This window comes from Ischnura elegans, chromosome 2 (genome assembly GCF_921293095.1).
Source record: "Ischnura elegans chromosome 2, ioIscEleg1.1, whole genome shotgun sequence".
Lineage (NCBI taxonomy): Eukaryota > Metazoa > Arthropoda > Insecta > Odonata > Coenagrionidae > Ischnura > Ischnura elegans.
The window spans coordinates 89,531,353-89,554,291 of NC_060247.1; the positions used below are offsets into that span (position 1 = coordinate 89,531,353).

At 37.9% G+C, this 22,939-nt stretch overlaps 1 protein-coding gene and 1 non-coding gene across 3 annotated transcripts in view; one reads left to right on the forward strand and one right to left on the reverse strand.

Annotated features, from left to right (window-relative positions):
- LOC124154142 overlaps nucleotides 1-22,939 on the reverse strand; it is a 78,412-nt gene that overhangs the window by 53,887 nt on the left and 1,586 nt on the right. The window lies entirely within an intron of this gene.
- On the forward strand, nucleotides 597-678 carry Trnas-uga. The gene has a single exon. It is a non-coding gene; the product is annotated as a tRNA-Ser (tRNA).

Below are 22,939 nucleotides of genomic sequence, written 5' to 3' on the forward strand. Positions count from 1 at the left end.
TGCGCACATTTTAAAGAGAAATAAGCCATAATTAGAGCTACTAACCGAAATTTATAATCATGACAATGTCATCTACAAATTTCATAACTTCTGTATGCTACTCCTTTCCATTGAAACTACTGTATAGTAAATATTGAGAATAAAAGGATCGTCATGCACTCTTCGCCACGCGTCGGCATTTTTGAAAAGCTATTTAAATGCGCTCTATTCGGCTCCAGAAATTAAGCTCCTAAGGAACGGACTCGGACTGCAACCTCCTCTCCAGCGTACGATATGTAGTCCCCTTCTGACGGCGCATGAGGCCACCACGGTTCATGTGTGCTGACAACAATTTTTCCTAAGTTGCTCCTATTCTTCAGGTTTTCTATACGTCATGGCATTTGTAGAAGCTGTGGTTTTCGAGTGGTGAAGGATCTGGCAACAGAGATCAAGCTCCTACGAGACGTACTCGAACTCATTTACAGTGACGCGATATGTAATTGGTCCCCGTCATCCTGCACATGAGGCCATCATCCTTCATGTGTTCTCACAAGAATTTTTCGCAAGTTGCGTATATTCTTCAGTGTGTCTATGGTTTCTCCTCATCGATAGCAGGAGCTGTGGTGTCCGAGTGGTTAAGGAGTTGGACTTGAAATCCAATGGGTTCTACCCGCGCAGGTTCGAATCCTGTCCGCAGCGAAAATTTTGTTAGCTCTTTTTTTAGTCATAAATTACTGTTGAGAAGTTCCTTTTCGTGTACCTTAAGACGATTAGTTTTATTATTTCATGAATTAATTCTTTATATGCATGATTTAATACATTGATGTTTTTATTTTATGGCGTGCAACCTGTCGTATGTATGTACAGTCCCGTACAGACATATCTGACTACCCGAGAGTCGAAATTTTCCAAGTCCAAAATCGATGCCGAATGGGCAATGCCACTGAGCCACGACCTGGCTGCAAAGAACGTAAAACACTCCGAGTGCTGAACGATGGCCTTCCTCACCGCCGCGCCGGTCAGAAAGAGTTTTGATACCCCGGAGGAGAACTAAGAGAATTGGAATAACCCTTATGAATCAGTTTTTTTATTGTATAGGACGCGATACTACTAATAAATACGCAACAACGGCTTTCGTATTTCTACATATTCCGCCTAGGGATACGCACAAAAATGTTTTTGCAGGTGAAAGGACAGCTTCAGAAAATAGCTCCACTATTAAACTCACAGGAGAATTCTTTTTCGCGCGGAAGGTGAGGGTTTTTGACCGTACTCCGTTATAATAAATCAAAATCCTTCGTTGGCTTCAAAACTCTTTTCGACCGGCGGTAAAGAAGACAACCGCTCGACGCTCGGAATGTTCGTTTGTTTCTGCAGCGGGGGCGTGGCGGGGTTCAGCGGCATCGCCAAATCGGCGTCAATTTGGATCTTAAAAATTTTCGCCTCCCGATTGGTAAGATTTATCTGTCTGGAACTGTACATAGGATATTCATTCATAATATCTGGGGCTTCCAGCTGAACGTACACAGAGGTCATTAATCTTCTAGCATTAACGTATTGGTAGGCATGTGAACAGTAGGCAATTAGAAGTGATTGAGTAGCGAGAATGTATGCCAATATTATTCCCGCGTAGATCGGAAGTTTCAAGATTCATTGGTTGATGGAATTTTTTATCTTCCAGTTATTGAAAAACTCATTAAATCATTCACTAACTCATGATTAACTTTATGGTATTCCATTATAAGTTTTCTTGGATATTACACAATTACTTATACCACTTCTTTTTTACAGAGCGCGACCTGGGTTTCGATGAATTATCATCATCTTAATTTGCGCCTGGAGATGATGATTATTCGTCAAAATCCGGGTCGCGCTCTGTAAAAAAGAAGTGGTGTAAGTAATTGTGTAATATCCAAGAAAACTCATCATTACCTCATAAAGTGGGATTAAATCATCGTTATCGCTGGTCAGCAATCGATTGATTGGGCGCAGTTCTCAGCCCATCTCTGTTATCAGCTGATCTTTTCGCACTTCTACCATACATTTTATCTCAGGCCATCTTTCGTTCCCATTACCAACCTTTTATTCCTCGAAAACTGTCTTCACAACTTATTAAATAGGCAAATAATTACTGAGCCAGCCAATATGAATGTAGACAACACTTAGATGCAGTTATGATAGACTTAGCGAGCTTGAGTTGCTGGAACCTGAGATTCATAGTAAGGAAAAAATATAGTGTTTTTTTTTGTCTCACCGATTTCAAGGATACGTTTTTTTTATGTCACCTCAAGGATTGCGGCTAACTGACTTGGCCCTAATCTTTTTAATTCGTAGTGTTATCGGTTTGGGGAGGATCCTCATATTTTGTCTGTCAGGTCTCTTCAGAGTTCCCCTTCTGCGCCTTCCAAATGGAGTATCGATTCATTTGAAGTAACGGAGGAAAGGCCATAGTTTTCTACATTTCTGGAATTTCCAAAGTCGCAATTCGGGAGGATGCCCTTTTCTGGGACAAATATTCTGTGTCAGCAACTGTAATCGTGTGAAAGATTAGAAAGGTTAGAAAGCTCTTTAACACCTATTTATGGACAGCGAAATTTCGAAATTTGTAGTAATGTAATGCAGGAAGTCGTTTCCTTAACTATCAAGTCAGTTGCTTTAATTCATTCGGCTATTGCGTTATGAAATTTAAAGATGTAGGAAATCGTCTGCTTTTAGGGATACCCATATGTTGATGTTAAAATATTGCCAATATTTATTCCCCTTTGGCCTGTTTTAGCGTCATGACGCGAGTTACCCCGAAAAAAGGTTAGAAAGCTCTATTACACCTATTTATGGACAGCGAAATTTCGAAATTTGTAGTAATGTAATGCAGGAAGTCGTTTCCGGCGTAATTTTGTGGAATGTTGCAAATATGCAAATGTGGTACATGCTGACATATTTCGCGCTTATTTTAGGAAAAAACCGATCCGGATTTCGGCGGCTCATTGTTATTTTATAGGTCCTAGAAGATATCACTTTCAGATTTTGACATTCTTCGTAAGACTGCCGTGAATATACTGTATTTTTGTGATGTGTATTGCACGAGCGATTCACCTTGATTCACGTGGCTTCCAATTAGGTAGAGTGCCGTGGCTGCTTTTTTTGTGTTCGTATCAAAATCGTGCGCCTTCTATTGTCTGCGTAATTACTGACGAATCTTCTTGCATTATGTCCTTCATTTGGGTTATTTAGCAGAGGTAGTATGATGAGAGTATCAACTTGCTCTTAGTAAATTGACCATGGCTTGATTCGTTTTCATTAGTAGTCGATAGAATTAATATCGTGCGTTCCTTGACTGTGACGAATATCGACTGAAAAATGTTTATGGGATGATTGATTTGCTTACCCATCCCCATCTCCGTTTAAAATTCCCCTTCCACTTTTATGGGTTTCGTACCAAAGCAAGGTTGTTTCAACATCTTTTCCATTTGCTACTGAGTCTTATCCTATAGTCTGATCTCAAAATTTCCATCCCTTCCCATTTTTTCTTTGTCTTTCAGGCCTGTTGTCACAAATATGAGTGTTCTGCGTACAGGGAGCTTGTTTTTTAAAATAATGGCGAATATTCAGGGGACTACCGCTTCATCATCAGCGTGGATTATATATTTTTTTGAGTTTTTATTTTTAGATATGTGTATCACGTTATTCCACCAAGCGGTGCGTCGGTCCAACCTGTCTTCAGTTTCATTTTCCAGTATTAAGCCTTTTTTGGAGTTTCATGTCGATTTCTTAATTCGGTAGATCTTCAATGTTGAATTGGAATGGCCTTCTTCAGACTATATTCCGTAGTTGCTGTTCCTTCTCGATGCTTAATGGGAGCTAGTTGATGGAATGTTGTCATTAATTCTGTTTTCTGTTTCGAGGGAGGCAGGCACATTGGTTCTAACGTTTGCTTGTGTGTCATCAAGATGTGTGCCGAGATGAAATCCTGCGGGAGGACCTTGAAATGCTTATTTCCTTACGTAAAGGTTGGTTATCGTAAAAAAATAAATTCATCGATCTTTTGTGTGCTACCGTCGCTACTATGGGTTCCCTGCCTCTCAGTGCTATCCGACAGACTATTTGACCCCCTCCTCTGTCACGGTTGTAGAAATGGCTATTTTACTGTTGAATGATAGTCACTGTTTCTTTTGAGCCGCAATGCGCCGACACATTCGATAATTTGAAATGTCTTTTTGGAGAGTCTTATCAGTGATTTTTCCCCATGTTTCTACACAACCCTGTTTATAAATGGACCTTATGTAGTTGATTAAAATAATCTGGCAATTCACTAATTTCTATAGTGAACAGATTTTAGTGAATGGGTATCAAAATTTTTGAATTTGCTTGAAAAACCAATAACAATGCAAGAAGTCATTTCATGGATGTCAGATGTGATAGAAATTTTTAAGATGCTCGACTAGGACTACTCCACTTAAAAATTGCGAGATGAAATTGATTTTTCATTTGAATATTGGTTGGTGTGTCTGTGTTTTACATGTGCCCATTCAGTAGCTTCTTCTTCGACTTCTCGTTCTGTTCCCCTGGCGATAGCTTTTGCATCGACTCCTGATTTCATTTGTACTGTTATCTCTTCATTGAAAACAATGCTTCTAAAAGTATAATTTATCTGTTACAACACGTATATATAATAATCAATCGGTTCATCTCTCAGATCCATCCCATTACCTTCCGTTGCTATTATACTGGTGCACAAATGGGTGACGTAAGACTAAGTCACCCTAAAGTGGGACTTAAAGAATTTTTCAAATACTTTCTGGGAACTTTTGTTGTACTCATTGTTCACATTAATAAAAAATCTTATTTATAAAAAATTAAGTCGAAAATTAATAATTCCATGGACTTTTAATTTTTTTTATGCTTTTACTTTTATTCTAATTGTATTGGATCCTTAGTTCCTTCAGTGTATTTGATGCTCAAGAGTAAGATACTGACACGACATGTGGTTAAAAGTATGTTACGAAGGCTATATCCATTTTTGAGAGTTCACTGACTCCATCTGTTATTGATTAAACAACAGAAGCGGCCTTCTCATCGATTTCTGATCGAACGGCTCACTTAGATGGGCTCGGTGAGATCATTTCAGGAAACATCTCGCTGAAATTCGTCTACATACATTGCAATAATACTTATAAAGCCTCCGAGGTTCCAGATAAAGCATTTGGAGCTCAATTAAGTGAGTAGCAGCTCTTACTCTCGGATGATAGCGTTAGTGAGAACAAAAATAAATCGATGATACATACGTTGATACTTGAGGCTTGGAATAATATTTAACGAATGAAGATGAAAAGAAAATTTAATTGGCGGTACAAACTCGATTACGCTTGTGGTGGTACCTTGTTATAAATTTTCCATCCGTAGAATAAAAAGCTTATTGCTTTTGGAGTTTTGGGGGAAATTAAGTTTTAAAAATCGTTGTCAGCTGTAATTTACACTTCTTTATATCTATCCAAAGTAAGTTCTTATTCAATCACCTCAGCAACATTTTATACGGCCATAAGAGTCCCTATTTTTATTTAAATTTGTTATAAATTACAGGCCGTCATACCGTCGTTTGAATGGCATAATGTTGTTTAAAACAAATTTTAATCCTTAAAGACTCCATTTATCTCTACTCTGAATAATTAAATTAGATTCCTTTCATGAGTTTTAATCACTGGGAAAATATAAAAGATAGTATTATTAGTTTTAAAATAAAATATCGATTTAGCAATTATTAGCATTGACGCTTAACTCAAGAATATATCGGCATTAAAGGACCCCACAGGCATGCATTGTCACTCAACTTAAGGGGAGTTCGGGTGCCTCCCCCCTCATAAAAGTCTTAGACTTGGAACAGTGTGTTATATTAAGCAGACCAGTGGCGAAGCAAGGGGGGAGGTTCGGGGGGTCCGAACCTCCCCCCCCACCCCCGAAATATAAAAAGTAAATTATTTTCCTTCATAAAAGAAAATGAAATATAGAAAAATCATAAATAAAAATAATATTTCTTAAACAAATGAAGTTTTTTCGATTATTAAAAGTGTTAAAATTAGTTTAAAACCACTAATTTGTTCCCTGTTTTTTATTTCCCCCATGGTTTTGTACCCCACCGAACGAAATTCCTGGTTAAGCCACTGGCAGGCATGTTCTGTTTAACACTAAGGATTCAGCTACCCAGGAATTGTAATGAGCATTGTCCACTCACGATCGGTTTACGAGGCCCGTCGGATTGTACATGCCTCGGTATTTTCGGTGAGGTCCATATGAGCAAGAAAGAATATTTTCGCTTAATTTAGTCAACAAAGACTATTAAAATTTTTACATAGGATGAATGTACCGATGCCTAACACAGCAGATGAGTTTTGATGATGTTTTCTGAGCTTGATGAGACTTTGAAGACAAAAATGAGCTCACATACATATAGAAATTCCAAATTTCCACTTGCCTGTAAGTACGTTTTTGAATAAATCCCCGAACATCTTTTTCAAAATAGTTATTTTAATTTATATTAATAATGTTAGCTGAAAAATTTCTTAGCATTCCTTTCCTAACTAAAATAAATTAAAGCTTATATTATCAAATGCCACTGTTTAAATTCCAATCGATACGACATATCCATTATGTATTCAGAAAATCGTATGTGGCAGTGCAGCGTACACAAAACAACAGAATATTTATCGATATCAGGTGTACAATATTTTACATCTCCTAAGTTATTCATACCCGACGCTCTTGCTCCGCAGATTTAGAACCCCATGATTCAGCTGACCTTCAGTGTGTTGCAAACTAAAAACTATAGTTTTTCTTAATTTCGAAATGACTATACTTTCCTGTAGGATAATAAATAATATGGGTTTTAAGATTAAGAACACATTAGGAAAATAAGGTAAGCAATATAAGCATTACTTCTCCGTTGATCATTGTCAGTAGTAAACAGAACTTGATCGTGTAAATTCCTGAGTTGAAATCATTAAGGCCATCCACCTGCATTTCAATATGATGCCTTTCTGATTTTGTAACTTCTTTTGTCTCTTTTTTTCACCTAAAGGGGATGGGATGACAAAATCGTGTCGACGTCGGCCGTGGATTTTCCCAGATAGTGTCACCTAAAATTGTAGAGCCAATATGTGAGAAGTGCCTCCGATGCAAGTTAAATTCTTTATCAAAAGTTTAGAGATAAATGTAATTAACCAAGAGAAAGTGGAAACTTCAGTCGCTACCTGTAGCGCCGTTAATCAAACTAAAAGGTACAAGGGAACTCATGACTAGGAATTTGTCTGAAGCATACACTTGTTGCCACATTTGCTTATATTGAGAGTGGCCCGAACTTCCATCAAAACCGTACTTAAAGATTAATGTGTAGTTCACCACACATTTTAATTCTTGAGAGGTGGAAGTGGTGGCTAAGCAGGCTATTGTTCCTGATATGGTGTGGTTCAGTGGTGCTTGAAGGTTTACCTCGCACATGGTCTCGGTTATTTTAATTCCTTCGTTATAAGCTGCCTTTTTTTGATAGCGCTATTCTATCATAGCTGGGATACAATTCGTGTCCATGGCTCAGAGCTGTCTTACGGAAAGACCGATATTGACTCTTGGTCAAATCAGAGGCAATCATCAATGACAGTGCCTCTTCCACTGTCATCTCAGGGTGGACCTTTTCACTCGTCCTCCACTTTGAAAGAACTCTCTTAGCCCGAGTAGGGGCCGTAGTTGTTATTTCTGCAATTAGGTGAGCTGCTGCAGTGTCTCCCCTCTCTCTCAAACTCACAGATACCGCGAGAGCAAGCTCAGCAGTAGGTTTTTAAAGTTTGAATTTTCTTCTGCGTGATCTAACACATGAGGTGCGTCATTTTTTTGGCCGCCCGTAAATGCATGGCAAATATAATATGAATTTTGTAACATGAAGCTACAGGGGGAATTTTATTTAATCAATCAATTTGAGAGGAATAGATTTTTACAAAAATACAATACCAACCGGCTGTCATTGAAGTATCGGGAAAGTGATGCATAAAAAATTCTGGAAATGTTATGGATTCAGCGAACCAATTTTTTTTTCGACACAAAATTCGTTCATTGTTTCGAGAACTCCATGCCCACTTCCTAAGGTATGGCCATGAGATGCGTTTTGTCAGGAAGTCATTGAGAAATTTCAGAGCATCAGGGTCTTGACTTAAATTCAGCCTCCGCGATAAATAATGCAGCAAATATTTTTTTTCCGAGTGAATGATTTTTTTACCAATTCCAATATGATTTTATAGATATCGAGTCGTGTAATAATGTGATGTGGCATTTTCTATTGAATGGCGGATGGAGCCAATGTAAAAATTAGAAATAATAAATTTGTCGAACCTATGGTTATCCGATGTCCTAATGAGTACACGGGGAAGAACGTATGATATATGTATAAAGGACATGGTAATCTATAATTCAAAGTAGAACTGAGGGTATGATACACATTTTAAAAAAGCTAGAAGTTCCCGTGGAAATACCCCCGTTAAGACGGTCAAAGGCTCCACTCCGCGGTGTCATAAAACGACCGTTTTCGAAGTATATTCCTGAGGGTCAGGGATCGGAGAGTGAAGAAGGTATAAGGGTCTCAGCTGGTATCTTTCTGGTAGGTCTTTTTGTATGAGTCCCAGGAAAACAGCTCACTTTTTCGAGGTTTGAACGCTTTTAATAGAAGTATGGTCTTCGATCGTACCCAAAGATAACGAAATGAACTTCGATGAAACGTGCACTTACATCGCATAAAAAACCTCCACTGTCTTAACCGTAGACCATTTGAGAATCGGTGTCTTGAAGAAAAACATAAAAACGGTGAATGCTGATCGTTAAAACCCATACAGCTTCAATAACCTTACCGCGTCGCGGCCAATCCAACTCCCGACGCGTGGAGACGAACCCTGCCGCGCGATCGAAAAATCAATGTAATTTCCGGCGACGCAAACTTATTTCAAAGAAAACTGCATAAACACCTCAAAAAATCTTCAAAAAATGCTCTCATATAAGTAACTCTGCGCGACCTTGCCGAAAACCTATTTGAAACTCTACCTAAACGTAAAACTTTGTCGAAAAACAGTATCCGCCATTTTGTTACAGCACGGTAAGAATTTATGGACGGTATTCTTTAAGATTACGGAAAAATAAAGAAAAAACACCATGCCAACAGATTATGTGGTTTTTATTCCGCAAGAATCCACCCATAACTTCACCATCCACTTACTTTGGAAGATTTTCAGAGAAAATTAGAGACGGGCGTTTTTATGGAAATTTGTTCACATTTGAGCCTCTGTATCTCAGTAACGGGTAGTATCTATGTCAAATGAAGTACATATTCATAAATTGCAATTATTTTTTTGTATACCTGCGAAGTTTCAAGTTTATAACTCAAAAACAGCCATTTTGTAATTTTGTCCGGCTTTTTCCGATTTCCGCCCACTGTGCGTCGGTCCGATTTGCTTACGTATATCCTAGTTTTTCCAAGTTTATTTTTGCATTACATTTCAATATCCAGAAATAACCACAGCGTATTTTAGAACTGAAGCACTACATTGAAATTTCTCCAATTACTGGACCTCAAGTGGGCAACAATAGTCCATCACTATGGAGCCAGCCATATATTGATTTTCTCCGGCGATATCAAATTTTATACTAACATGATATACCTGCCAAATGTGTGACATAGATATCGAAATTATATTATCTTAATTTGTTAATCTCTTTCGGGACAGTCTCGTCCACATTATAGATTGGTGAAGTAAATTTTGCGCGAAAAGGCCAGCATCGCGACTGGGCCTTTTACTCGAGAAGGATTACCATGGTTACCGGTAGGATCGGTGTTTAAATACCTAATTTTTCGCATTTATTGTTTGAGGGCGGCGTGGTCTTGGTTCTTCGGCCCAGTGGATATCGGAGGATTTCAGGCAGGTGGGAGTTCCCTGAAGTCTTCCGGCCCCCACGGGGACGTGCTCCAAGGAATTCACAACTTGTGGAACCACGTCGCCCTCCCCCTTTTCATTTCTTATTTCATTTTCATTTCTTATTATTGAAAACAAGTAAAGACTTTGTTAATACGGAGGTCACCGGATCGAGACCCACTGACGACTTTTTTTTTGTTTCCTTTTTCCCATTAAAATATTAATGAAAAGTCATGGTAGACAAGTATATTTTCAAAATGAAACTTAAAAACAATGTTTATCGCAAAATATTATTCGACATCATGACTGATGCGTTTAAGCCAGTAACGATTTTAAAGTACAATCGGTAGCTCAGTTCTTCATATATTTTAAGGAAGTTATCCTTAATTGTTTCTCTAAGCGAATTTAGTGATTTAGTGTCAATATCCGTTGATCGTGGTATCGATGATATGATCTCGGTTCTATTATTTTATACCCATTTTTTGCCTTGCTATCCCGATAGCCAAGAATATTAATTCCTAGTGAAAGCTCTCGCTGATCATCACGGCTCTAATTTGAGTTTTCGGGTGTACCCCTCTAACTGCTCAGCTGGTCATTTTTGCGGAAGTGAATTAGCAGGGCAGTATTTAAAATACAATCATTTTAAAATACGTGTTTGAGATACATTTGTAGATAGTAATTGATAAAATAAAACTACCTTAATGCATCTTATATTTTGGATTTCAAAACATATTTTTGGTATTTTTCCGTTCTAAAATAAAAAATACATTTTTGAGATACTTTTGAATTATTGCTGATAACACTTATGTAAAATCATGCTTCGGAGATTACTTCGTTTTCCTTAGAATCGTTTTCTTCATGTTTGCAACAATCCTTAACTTGCCAAGGATGAATATATTTTTTTAAGATCTCTTAGTTTCCATACATATATATTTTGTTTTTGAAAAGGTATTTAAAATACTCAAAGGCTAGCTAGCGCATTACTTCAATCTGTTCTTCTGAAATGTATTCATTGTAATCGTCGCCACGTAGTAAATTAAACTCCTGTTAATATATTTCTGGAAGACAAAATAATAATACATCAGAGGATCATGGTTGTCATGAGGCGGATGTTTTGATCGAACTCTATCAAATACATCGATTTCAGATTATTGAGGATGTCATCAGGCTTATTCTGACGAAAGTCTTACATGTTATGAAATGTTGAGAAAAAATTTCTGCGAAAAATTTAAATGATGCATTTGCTTTCTATACATTTCGTATAATCGTCAGGTGTGATGACCTGGCTATGATACGAAATGTATAATGATGTCCGGTCGTATTATAATACTTATTTGTGACAAATTTCCACACATTTTCATTAATATTAGACCCTTGCTCTAAATGTGTCGTATTGCGCGAAAAAAAATGAACTCAGTTGACTTTACCGTGTAACAACTTGTTGGATGTTGGACTTTCAAATTCAATATGGTTCTTTCGCATTCACTCCGTTACCTCGAGCAAGAATGCGTGAATGGAATCGAAATTTAGTACTTTTCGTGCTCAAAATCGGTACTCGAACATTAAAGCGTATTATTGTGCTGAGAAGTGCCCACCTCCAAGAGTTTTCAAGGCGCTGAGCGAGGAATGCGAGACGACAGGTGCTCGGCCTCACTACTAGGCTGTAGTTTGTACGGCTTTCCTTGATTTTGAACCTTTCCCTCCTTAAAGCCATAGCATTCCAGATGAGAACGTATTGAGCATGGTCATGTTGCAATTTTCCAGGCCGTTTTCATCATGCCTGTTAGACGAAGGACTGCTTCACAATTCGCCAATGACCACTCTTGGAAATGAAGTTTTATTGATTTAAGTTCTATTTGGAAAATTTTCTGCTATCTTTGGGGCCGTTCCTATTTTGACCGTTGAAAAGTTGACGCCTACAAAAAAATCTGATACGGTGAAAATTTTGCGAAGAATTTGCCACTAATTCCCTGATAGTTACCAGTTTTTTCTTAAGTTTTTACTCGACTTTATTTTAATAAAACAATGGGCTTTTCTAAGCTTATTCAATGTCAAGTAATGAAATTTTTAGTTTTTTCGAGCACTTTTTCACTCCTCAACTTCAAAGTTACGCCAAATTTCGTTCAGTTAAGTTGTTGTGAACTAGGCTTAATATGGTAATGTACTAAAACCACGGTTCAATATATCAGATCCCAAGAAATGCCATTTATAAATGACCAAAAAGTGGTTATGTCATCATTGATGCCCCATTTTTTGCTTATGGTCTCACCTACAGATTGCAAGTTTTAACCAAACTGTTGCTCAAAATTTCCTATCTTGGTCGCAAATCGATAGTTAGGTGTTATCTGTATAGACTCCTCTTTTAGACAATTGCTCTGGACCAGTAAAATTATGAAAGATATGTTGGATTCGAATAGTTTTTCGAAATTTTTACTTCAGGATGGAAGACATGGAACTCCCCATGTGATGTCTTTGGCTGAAGATGGATATAATTTTACTTACCACCAGGCTTTTTCTTCCTCACGTTGGTAAAAATTTTACGCGTAGGGACTTTTTAATTTTGTGCCTATATGTATCAAAGTTTTGCGGAAAAAAATAAAATAGCTAACATCAAAAGTTAGTGAAAATAGAATCTTTTTGGGAGAAATTAAAAAAGTTATTTCATGGGTCTCATTCCATTTCGCTGTAATAGACCTGTAAAAAGAATCATAGAGGAGGAGACTGATAAAGAAAAGAGTAGAGGAGAGCCTTGCCAAAAAAAATAGGCATTTGAAAAGCATAAATAATACTCCAAGTCTATGAGGTAAACATAAAATCATGAAGTAGGGATTCTCTTTGTGTCCTAAAAGCGTCAGTAATGGAATTTGTCGCTCAAAAAGCTTAAATAATACTCCAAGTCCATGGGGTACACAGAACAGCATGACGTACGAATGCTCTCTGTGTCCTAAAAGCGTTAGTAATGGAATTTATCGCTCAAAAAACTTCATAGGAGGAAGTAATTACACGATTTCTATAGGAAATATTCGATTGAAACCTTTCGCAATCGGGCGCAAATCGGTGTTCATCGACCATAGGATTGGATTCTCTCTTCTCTAAGCTGCTTTCCCTATAAAGAAATAATATAACAATCCAACCGTACGTATTGTGCAGATGATTGGTAAATCAGTCAGTTGATTCGTTCACTGATCTCCGCGTGAGTATTGAAGATGCATCCTCGTCCCGTTCCCATGGCGCACGTCCTTGCAGCGACTTTAGCTAGGTTTACACGCTCTTGGAAATGTTAAGCTGGAGATTGGAGCGCCTCCACCCCCAGACTCCCCTCACCCCTTCTGTTTTGTCTTTTCTCTCACTCTCTCATTGCTTTGTTTGGCTGCGCAGGGAAGCTCTACGGAGAATTCTGGGTCAGGGACGGAAGCAAAAGCCAGTAGTTGGCCACCCACGCAGTCCATAGTTAGGTTTGCCTACCCTCTCGTATTTTTCGGTAGCTCCCTTAATTGAAAATTTATTTTCTTTGCGTTTCTCTTGCGATTATGAGCATCTTTTATGCTCTCGTTTCAAATTCTGTTTGGTACTTTTATTACCTTTTTGTATTGAAGTAGTCACAGAATGAGTTTGCTTCTAATCAAAACTCTGAAAAGGTATTGTTTTCCAGTGAAATTTTGTCGAGTAACCGATCAATCCTATTCCTCTCAAAAAAAAATTCGCAAACCTATCTGTAGTTATCACCTCAAATTGTCCGACTTTTAAATTTTCCGGCTAGATTTGTCCCATAATAAGTAAGAATAAGACCCATCAAAGCCCATACTCTCTTGCGTTGTAATCCTTCGATCATCCACCGTAAGGGCCTAACATTTGGTGCGATGAACCTCGGTAAATTGTGTCAGGAGGTAAAGAATCTGAATGGTCTAGTGGTGTAATCAAAGGTCCGTTATTCGATTTCTTAACAAGATAAATTTTTCCCCATTAACAGCTAACACCAGAAAATTACATTATAATATTCGATTTTTTCACGGTTTTCGTCTTGTTTTATTAAATAAAGGAATCACCAGGTCTATTTTTGAAATGCATTCTTAAGTACTCAAAAGGGTTTATTTTAAATTATCTGTATGTTGTTCAAAAATCCATTGGAATTATTTAGGTCAGGAAAGGATGTAAATTGAAAAGATGCTTACAAAAGCTGAAATCAAGTGGACGGCAGGGAAGATTATGCTCGATCTAAAAATCATTTCCCTTAATTACTCCATCATAAAAACAAAATAAAATTTCCGAAAATCATTGCTCACTCGAAAATTTTACCTCGTTATTTGATTATGTGTCAGTAATTTCTAAGAGAAAGATTCTTTGAAGTAGCCAATCGTTCATGAGATTATAATTTAGATCCTTCTTTCGTAAGCAGCGATTTTGTCAAGGATGCTGATTTTTTTTTTGCTCGTAGAAATGTAGCAAGGCCAACTTTTACGCAGATACTTTAACGTGCTTCACTGACGTAGGAAACCATGCGGTAGTTTTTACTAATGTCAATGCGAGAAGTTGACCTTCCTCTATTGGCATCTTATCCACCGGAGATAAGGCTGTTCGCGGGAAACAATAGAAGAGCGAAACCTAAGTAGCGCCCTTTGTTATTGCGCAAAGGGTCGGCGATTACGAGAGCACGTGACGCGTACATTTGAGGCCTCGCTCCCTAAATTGAACCATCCAAAGCTCGCTGCCGATAACTTGGAAAATCAGGAGACAGTTGAAATATTACGAGTGAAATCTCTGAAAATACCTAATTGATCGAGCCTAAAAATCTCTCCGAGGTAAATTAATCATTCTAGTATATCGCTAAAATCTTTTAAAATTGTTCGTCTGAATTACAACTTTAAAATGCGGTAGCAGATGGTTTGAATTTATTTTCAAATTTTATTTCACTTATTTAATTCACAGTAGCAATTCGCTTCTGAATTGCGTTTCTTGCCTTTTTCAGCGAGATCCTTCCGTTAATCAATACTTTTCGTTTGGATGTATCTTATACTCCCCCTGGAGAGACGAACCGCCTCTTAATTTAATCAGTCCGCAGAATAACTTGATTAACTTGAATATTTTAATTTGGTAGAAACTAATTAAACTCTGAAATAGAGTCAGTTCAGTTAATTATTTTTAGTAAAATCCTAGTGGTATCATTTCCCTCAGTGAGAACCATTAAAGGGTATAAATATATGGGTGTATTGGGTACAATCGGTTCGCTCACACATTTTTTTCACTGTCGACTGCGAAAGAGTTTTAAAAATTAAAGAGATACGTATTTCTCCGTTTTTCCATCCATGGCCTACTTCACGAGCAATTCGCGAGGAAAAATTGACAGTCTTAACCCTTTCGCAGATAATTTCATCAACATCTACTACCCCGCAAGCCGCCTAAAAAGGTGTGTGACAGCTGGAGGTGTTGGGGCACCAGCTGTCTACATATAAATAGCAAATGCTCGACCAAGATTACGACTATCATTTATTTAAGTCCTTTATGGTTCGGGGGAAAAACGAATTCCCATATCTATCCTTTCGTCGAAATATCTCTCTTAATTTATCGCTTCTGTCGGACCTGGAAATGTTGTGGGGCTCTAATATGATGTTCTCCGTGTCGCTCCAAAATACATCAACTCTCAATTGTTCAAGCATTCTAAGTCTTGCGCGCAGCCTCCGAGTCTCTAGCGGCTCCCAGCCTAATTCGCTTACAGGTGGGTAACGATGTGTGTACGCCCGCAGAAGTTTTTGACGTACCGCACAGCTTTTCTTTGTATTTTGTTCAGTTCACGGATTAAGTTCTTCTGCACCGGATCCCATATTCTCGCTTCATATTCAAGGTGTGGTCGGACAAAAACCAAGTTAACGACATCATGGCTCGTGCCGAGAGGGACACCGCTTCTATGCTTCTTCTCGGACTTAGGCAGCATTCTCGCGTGGTTCGTTGATATTATCACACATGTGAGCAATGCCTTCCCTCGATGAAAAGTATGAAAATGCCTTCCCTCAAGAAATGATTCCAATACGCGTAAATTAACCAGAACTCAAATGACGTCGCCAAATCTCGTTAAGTTTTAAATTTACTCAAGTAATCTCGCATCATTTTATTTTAAACTTTCGAGAGGATGACTAAATGAGGAAGATATTTATCTTCGTAATTTATCTTTCCCTTTCCGGAATAATGTTAGTGTTCGGATCTGAGTAGAGAATATTGTGTTTAATGACAAAGGGAGATGACAACTTTTCACAAATTTATTGATTACTGTACGAAGCGTTTCGACCGTTGAGTCATTTTCAAGTTAAATGTGAAATTTTTTTGGAAGTTGTTCAGTTGTTGATCAGAAGCTGTATTTTTACGGTTCGGATTAGTGGGATAACCTTGATATTTTGTCCGTCGTGCCTTTGCGGTATGGCATATGAGAATTTTTTTTCAGCTCGTTATCCTATTATCATCTAGTAAAGTTGGAAGTGGTAGAAATTGCATTTCGATCCCTTCTAATTTTTCTTTCCTCATATTCAGTATGCTATTGAGGATTTTTAACAGCCTATCTTGTTTAACAACGCGTTTTGCTAGTCTCTCAGTCTAACGACATGTTTCGACCGTTAGATCATTTTCAAGTACAATGTGAAATTGTTGAAACCAGAAGCTGTATTTGTAGAGTTCGGATAAGAAGGGGTGGGAAATGGAAGGACAAGGATGAAGAAAGGGAGGGAGATGAGTCATTGGCTATGGCTTTTGGGGAATGGGATGGCAAGGAGTGGGAAGTGAGCCATAAATGTCTGTTCATTCCATCCCATTCCCCAAGTGCACTAGCCAATGACACATCTACACCCCCTTTCCGCGTCCTTCCCCTTCCACTTTACACCCCCGTTCATCCGAAGTACAGGTCCTGATTTCAACAATTTCATATTGTACTCGAAAATTACCTGACGGTCGAAATGCTTCGTATATTAATCGATAAATTTGTGAAAAAAGTGCCATATTTCTTTTTCATCCAATCAGGATGCTATTCCATTACATCTCCTCTGCCTCAGTTACTTATAGATGAGTGCGTTATAAAAATTTTACGGAAAATGTCATTTTCTTCGTTTATGGGATCTATCTCCTTGATATTGACACGTTTCACTGGTAGTGATGTACACATGGGGAATCCTGAGGTATGCCCAGCGATGGGGTAATTCATTGTTCTAATTAGGACTTGATCACACAGTGGTGATTGGTAATCTCCTAACACTGAATTGGTTTGCTCCTTGGTTTTATAGATCATTTCTGACGAGGGTCAGAAGAAATTAGCACTAGAGAGACTGGAAAAAATCCTCAAAAGTGTACTGAATATGAAGAACAAATAATTCGACGCGATCGCGCGAAAATTATTACCGTTATTATTTTCCAAGTGATATTTAGTCTATACCTATCATATCTATTGAAATAGTCAGCTACTTCAATTTCAATAGCCTCCCGGATGATGCGAGGGAAGTAATTCTTTTCTTTGGTTGGGACTTTTGCTTCATCAATAAAAATCTGATGCAAGAGATCAGGGAACGCATTTTCTGCCGCTGCTGATTGTTCACAATGCTGATTATTGAGAACTCTACGGTGTTCGTTTAGCCCGACGGATGTATCTCTCTTGATTTGCCCGACGTATTTCTGGTCGCAGTTGCAGGGAACCTCGTACTCTCCTTCATATCCAGGGAATCTCGCACTCTCCCTGATTTGCAATGTTTATCAAGGCTATTACTCAGTTATGACATAAATACAATATTCAATTAGAAAAAAATGATGGGCTCATTGAGGAATGTCAAATACCTTAATGAAATTGAGATAGGAGTATACCGGATGTAATGCAAGGAATGCGAGAAAGTCGGCGTTCGAGGAACAGGGAGAAAAATCATAATCAGGCTCAAACAATGCAACGCTGCCATCCGACTTAAATTTGCAGAAAAAGTGGCCGTAGCCGACAAAGGTGCCAAGGATACGACCTAGAAATTGAGAGCCCCCCTATCCTCGTAAAGGATAAATATTGTTGAATAACTATTTTCAGAGAAGCTCTGGAGATGAGAGCCACAAAAGCAATTTTAATGGAGAAAATATGTAGAAGTAATGCGTAGTCTCTACTCCTTTTTCGAAGAATATACATTATCCGGAACATATTAAATCCCCCTTCCACAATTTGATACTCATTGACGAGCAGCATAGGCTAAACTATTAGCCCCGAAGAAGTCTCCGTTAGAGGGAAAGAAACGTTCCCCATATTTATTTTTGACGTGAGGAAACCAAAAAATAACTTTTTCGTAAACAAGATTATGTTTAAAGGTCTAAGTATTGTCCAGATTCAGTGGTTGAATATCAAAAAACGTGGATGGACGAGAAAACCATCAAGAGACATGCTGCCTGGATGAACGTAATATGATCATGACCAAGATCTCTTCGGTGGAGGAATGTCATGAAAGGCATCGATGGAATTGCGGTAGTATGAAGTATGTACAGCCGTGGCGCAGCCACAGGGGGTGTTCTGAGTTACAGCTCCCCCCTTGAGCCTTTAAAAGAGGCGCCGAAAACGAGCAAATAGCCTCAATAAAAAAACTTAATTAATACCCGTACAAAATTATTGTTTTGAGTCCTAAAAGACACGTTTTCAGCATTAAAAAATCCCAAACTTTTTCGGGGGAGAACCCCTGCGGTGTTTTCCTATCCATATACCCAAGAAGGGACCCGAAATCTCCGGTAAATCCCCTCCTATTTCAAGATCCTGGCTACGCCACTGATGTACAAGTTATCATAAAATAATGGTGTGATTTTGATGGTTTTAATGAAAATAGAATTACTTACAGTTTAGGTTTTTTTTAATTTTTTGAATTCGTAGTTTCAAACAATTTTTTTACGAAATTTATAAATGGCCATATGTTCACCTTGACAAGAGAGAACCACGGCGTCGACATTAGCTTACTAGGTGCTGAGGGAAATGGTGCTTAACATTCCATCTTACGGACGGAGCCGTGTACTTCGAGTGCCCTCCTCAAGGCACTCAAGCAGGGATCGGGCAGCCTCTGAAAAATCTCTGCCCCCCTATTTCTGCTATCTCCCTATGAATTTCTGAAACCATATCATTATTTTAGGATAGCCCTGTATTTTCCCGGCCCTCCAGCAGGCAAAACTACCGCGTGGTAAATATGCACGCGGATGTAACCTCACTTATTCCTGCCATGACCTATGACGAGTCTGATGTATAATACAGAATTCTGCATTTATGAATTTTTACACGTAATAAATATTCTCAGCCGTTTCCTTTTCTAAAAATAAACGATAGTTGCGAATGATCATCGAGTTCAAATAAAACAAATGAATGTACGAGGAAAATTTTGATCCACATTTTCATGTCCTCAAATTTAAAATGAAAACAGCGCGCCACTATTTTTATGATAATCACTGCTTTTAATAGCGAGCATTGACGGTCTGAAGTACAGCGACAAAGTTACCTTTCATCGTACTTCGTTGATCAAGTTCATTAAGCATAAGCCAAGAGCCAAGGATGCCTCCACCAGACGCAGCGTTGAAGCACAACCGGTAGAAACACGTGCGGTGAGAACATGCGAAATCGATTCTTTGCATCCAACGTTGCCGATTCCTTTCAACTTTCTAATTTCCTAATTTTTCCATTGTTATTGAGCTAATATAGAAGCTCCATGATGCCTTTTCGGTGGAATTTGAAACTTAATGTTTTACATGTGTCGACTTTGTGACAATAATTGCGAATGTAAAATCCTTTTCCCCTTTCATAAACATTCGATGCAATAATTGTGATATATAACTGAAAATATTAAACATATATCTACAGACTACTCAGCAAGCAACCTAAAAAGGTGTGTAAGGATTCTAGGTCTGTTATGTTTAGGTAGGTGGGTCTAACTGTTTATATCCAGGAGAGAAGAAAGTGTACTTATGTTACGTTTAGATTTTGGCGCGATTTTATCCAAGTCCTTAATTGTTCGCGAGAAAAGAATAATTCCATTCTTCTCGCGAAATTTTTTTCTTTATGGTATCTATCCGCTTGAAATCTAAAAATTTTGTATCTATCCTTTCGGCAAATAAATCGTTTCTGTCGGACCTGTAGGGTTCTATATTTATTTGTATTTCTGAAAGATATTTCTACATATTTTGTAGTTCCAGAAATCTAAACCTGGTACGTAGCCTCGAGTCTGAATCGCCTCCCTATCTATTCTACGTAAAAACTTTTTAATGCTCCGTGTTCGCATGTAGCATTTTTTTACAGAACGCTTCCCTTTGCATGGTATTTCATTTGGTTCGCGCTATCAGGATATCTGCACAGAGTCTCATAAGCTTTTCGCGTATTCAAGGGCTCCTTGACAGGTGCGAAGTCACACCTCTCTTCCACTTCTTCATCTGGGCTCTACCACAAATATTTCTAAATGTTCTTCCCATGCATTTGTTTGAAGTTATCTCAATTTCCAAATATTTGACTCTCTCTGACACCCTTATGTTAACTCCATGAGCAGTTTGGATGGTCATGGATATATTTAGATATCCCACGCAATAAATGTACTGCCGTCCATTTTCTGGGATTTAGCTATAGCCGTAATGCTCCATGCTATAGCCGTAATGGCTCCATGCATGAACGTTGCTTAGGTATCAATAACATTTCAAAATCGGAATCTTCACCTATTTCGCGCAGTAGATAAGAAGTTTCGTTATTAAATCAACGAATTTCTCTACAAATTTGAGGGCTGACGTCGTATACAGTTAATGGAAGGAAAGAGATCGTACCAATCTTAAATTGTTACAGTTCATGGCGGTATCGTTTGCAAATCGTGGAATTTTATTGCTAATGTGAGGACTAATGTCATTACTACGTAAATAATGAGCAATAAGTAGCGTGAAGATATCCTAATTTCTGGACCACATAGGACTTGTTTTTCGGCATTAAATCCTTTTATATTAAAATCTGATTCCTAAAAGGAACTTCCTGAAGTATTGTGTCTATTTTAAAGTATAGAACAGTAAATCGGTGAGGACGTTTAATATCTAAGAACTAATGATAAAAATGACTTGTGTGCACTTAATTAACTTTCTTAAGTTTGTATTCTCTTAGGAATGCAGTGCTGATTTACTCTATGGTATGATTTGTCTCTTATATCTTCAAGTGATATTATAATCTTTGCCTCTGTTGATTATTTCGTCCAGAAAAGTACTTGGCGCAAATTTTTACAATATTAAATGCAATCAATTTATGACAAATTCCTGTGTACTGGAAGAGAAGTTTTTAAAGAATTAACTATCGTATTACAATTAGGCGTAGCCGAGAACATAAATGCCTACTCTCTTGAAACAACGCTTACTCCAGTACTACTTGATGTAATTGTCTGAACATATTCTATAGTTGGTGACTGACGACCTTCTTCATCGTTTTACATTTTACTTAGGAGTTTTCCTATGCATTCCGATGGAACCGTGTTACAATTATCGGAAAATTATCATCGCTAAACTTCTTGTCCGGGTGAAATCCCCTACTTATCCAATTAAATATCGTGTTTCTCCACGAAATTGCACTTCAACTTCATTCCCAATGGTAACCCTATAGTAAAGTATATCTGTAGTTACTTTCACAGAGGCATTTGACGAAAAAATATTCTCATCCTATATTGCTCCTTCTCTGTGTTATTTTTCCATTCTTCTATGTTTGCAAGGCTCTTCATCATCTGGTCCATTCCTCTCTCTGTCTTTCTGTGGTCAATCAACGATATATATTGGATGTCATATCCGCACTAACAATAAATGAGTACCTATCTCACTCCATTTATCGTAATCTATTACAGTTTCATTTGTATCACCGACCACCGTCTTAGAGCATAGTTTATATCCACCACTTGTGTCACTTCATTACGAATTAAAGAAATAAATCACAATCATACTATTCGGGGGAGATAATATAGAGTACTTTGAAGGAGAACATAAGGGAACTATAGCAACTGGCTGGTAAAAGGGAGAATTGGAGGGCTGAAGTTTACCAATTTTGGGATATAAGTGCTATTAAATAATGAAATGATGTTGTAAGGATCAAGTTTACCGACCCCTACCTCATACCCTGCAAACCGCTCTGTGCAAACGATGCATGCATAGTTCGCAAAATTCAACTCTCCGAGATCTGCGTGGGAATAATAAATTGATCAAACACGGTGTTATTGTGTGCCATTCGTTTACTCGGGTAATTTTGAGTTTGATGGTGATTTTTTATAAGAATATTTTGCTCACCATTTCCAATGAATAAAATTTCCTCTCCTGACCTTCCTTATTATTACAACAATGTAGTGTTTATGATCTTGGAGTATAGGTCATGATAAATAAAATACACATTTGGCCAACGTTTCGGAGATTTATTCTCCTTCCTCAGGGCTCTTAATTATAATGAATGTTTACAAAGAAAATAAAGAAAATAAATTAATTAAGTGGTTACAAAAATTTTGAATGCAATTGTGCAGTACAAATTCATTGGTAAATTCATTTCCGTGGACTAGTGACAACGTTAAACTAACTATTCATCAGCCTGTTTTGCTCATTTATTACTGCAGAATAAGTAGGTACCCTCGATGTCAAAGAACGGGTAAGTTCAGTAAGTCTTTCTATCAGTCAATAAGCTACAGGACCATCAGATGAAATTAAAAAATATCAGTTCAAAATCCAATATCCTCTGAGTTACTTGCACGCTGTAACCATCACAAGACTGGACTAACTTATTGATCATCTTTCTTGTTGAGCGCAAGATCATCAAGTCGGACAATAGTTCTTCAATCCCAATAATTACATTTGTTCATTGGTGAAATGAAGGGTGACTAAGAAAACTACCGACGTATGTGAATAGCGGATATTGGAAATCTCAGACTCATGTAAGGACATCTTAAACCGGTTTATTATATTGTTATTGCTCTCCAATCAGTCTGCTAACAATGAAATAAGTTGGTGTTCGCTCAATATTACGCACTATCGTGTCCGAAATCCTATCTTACTTT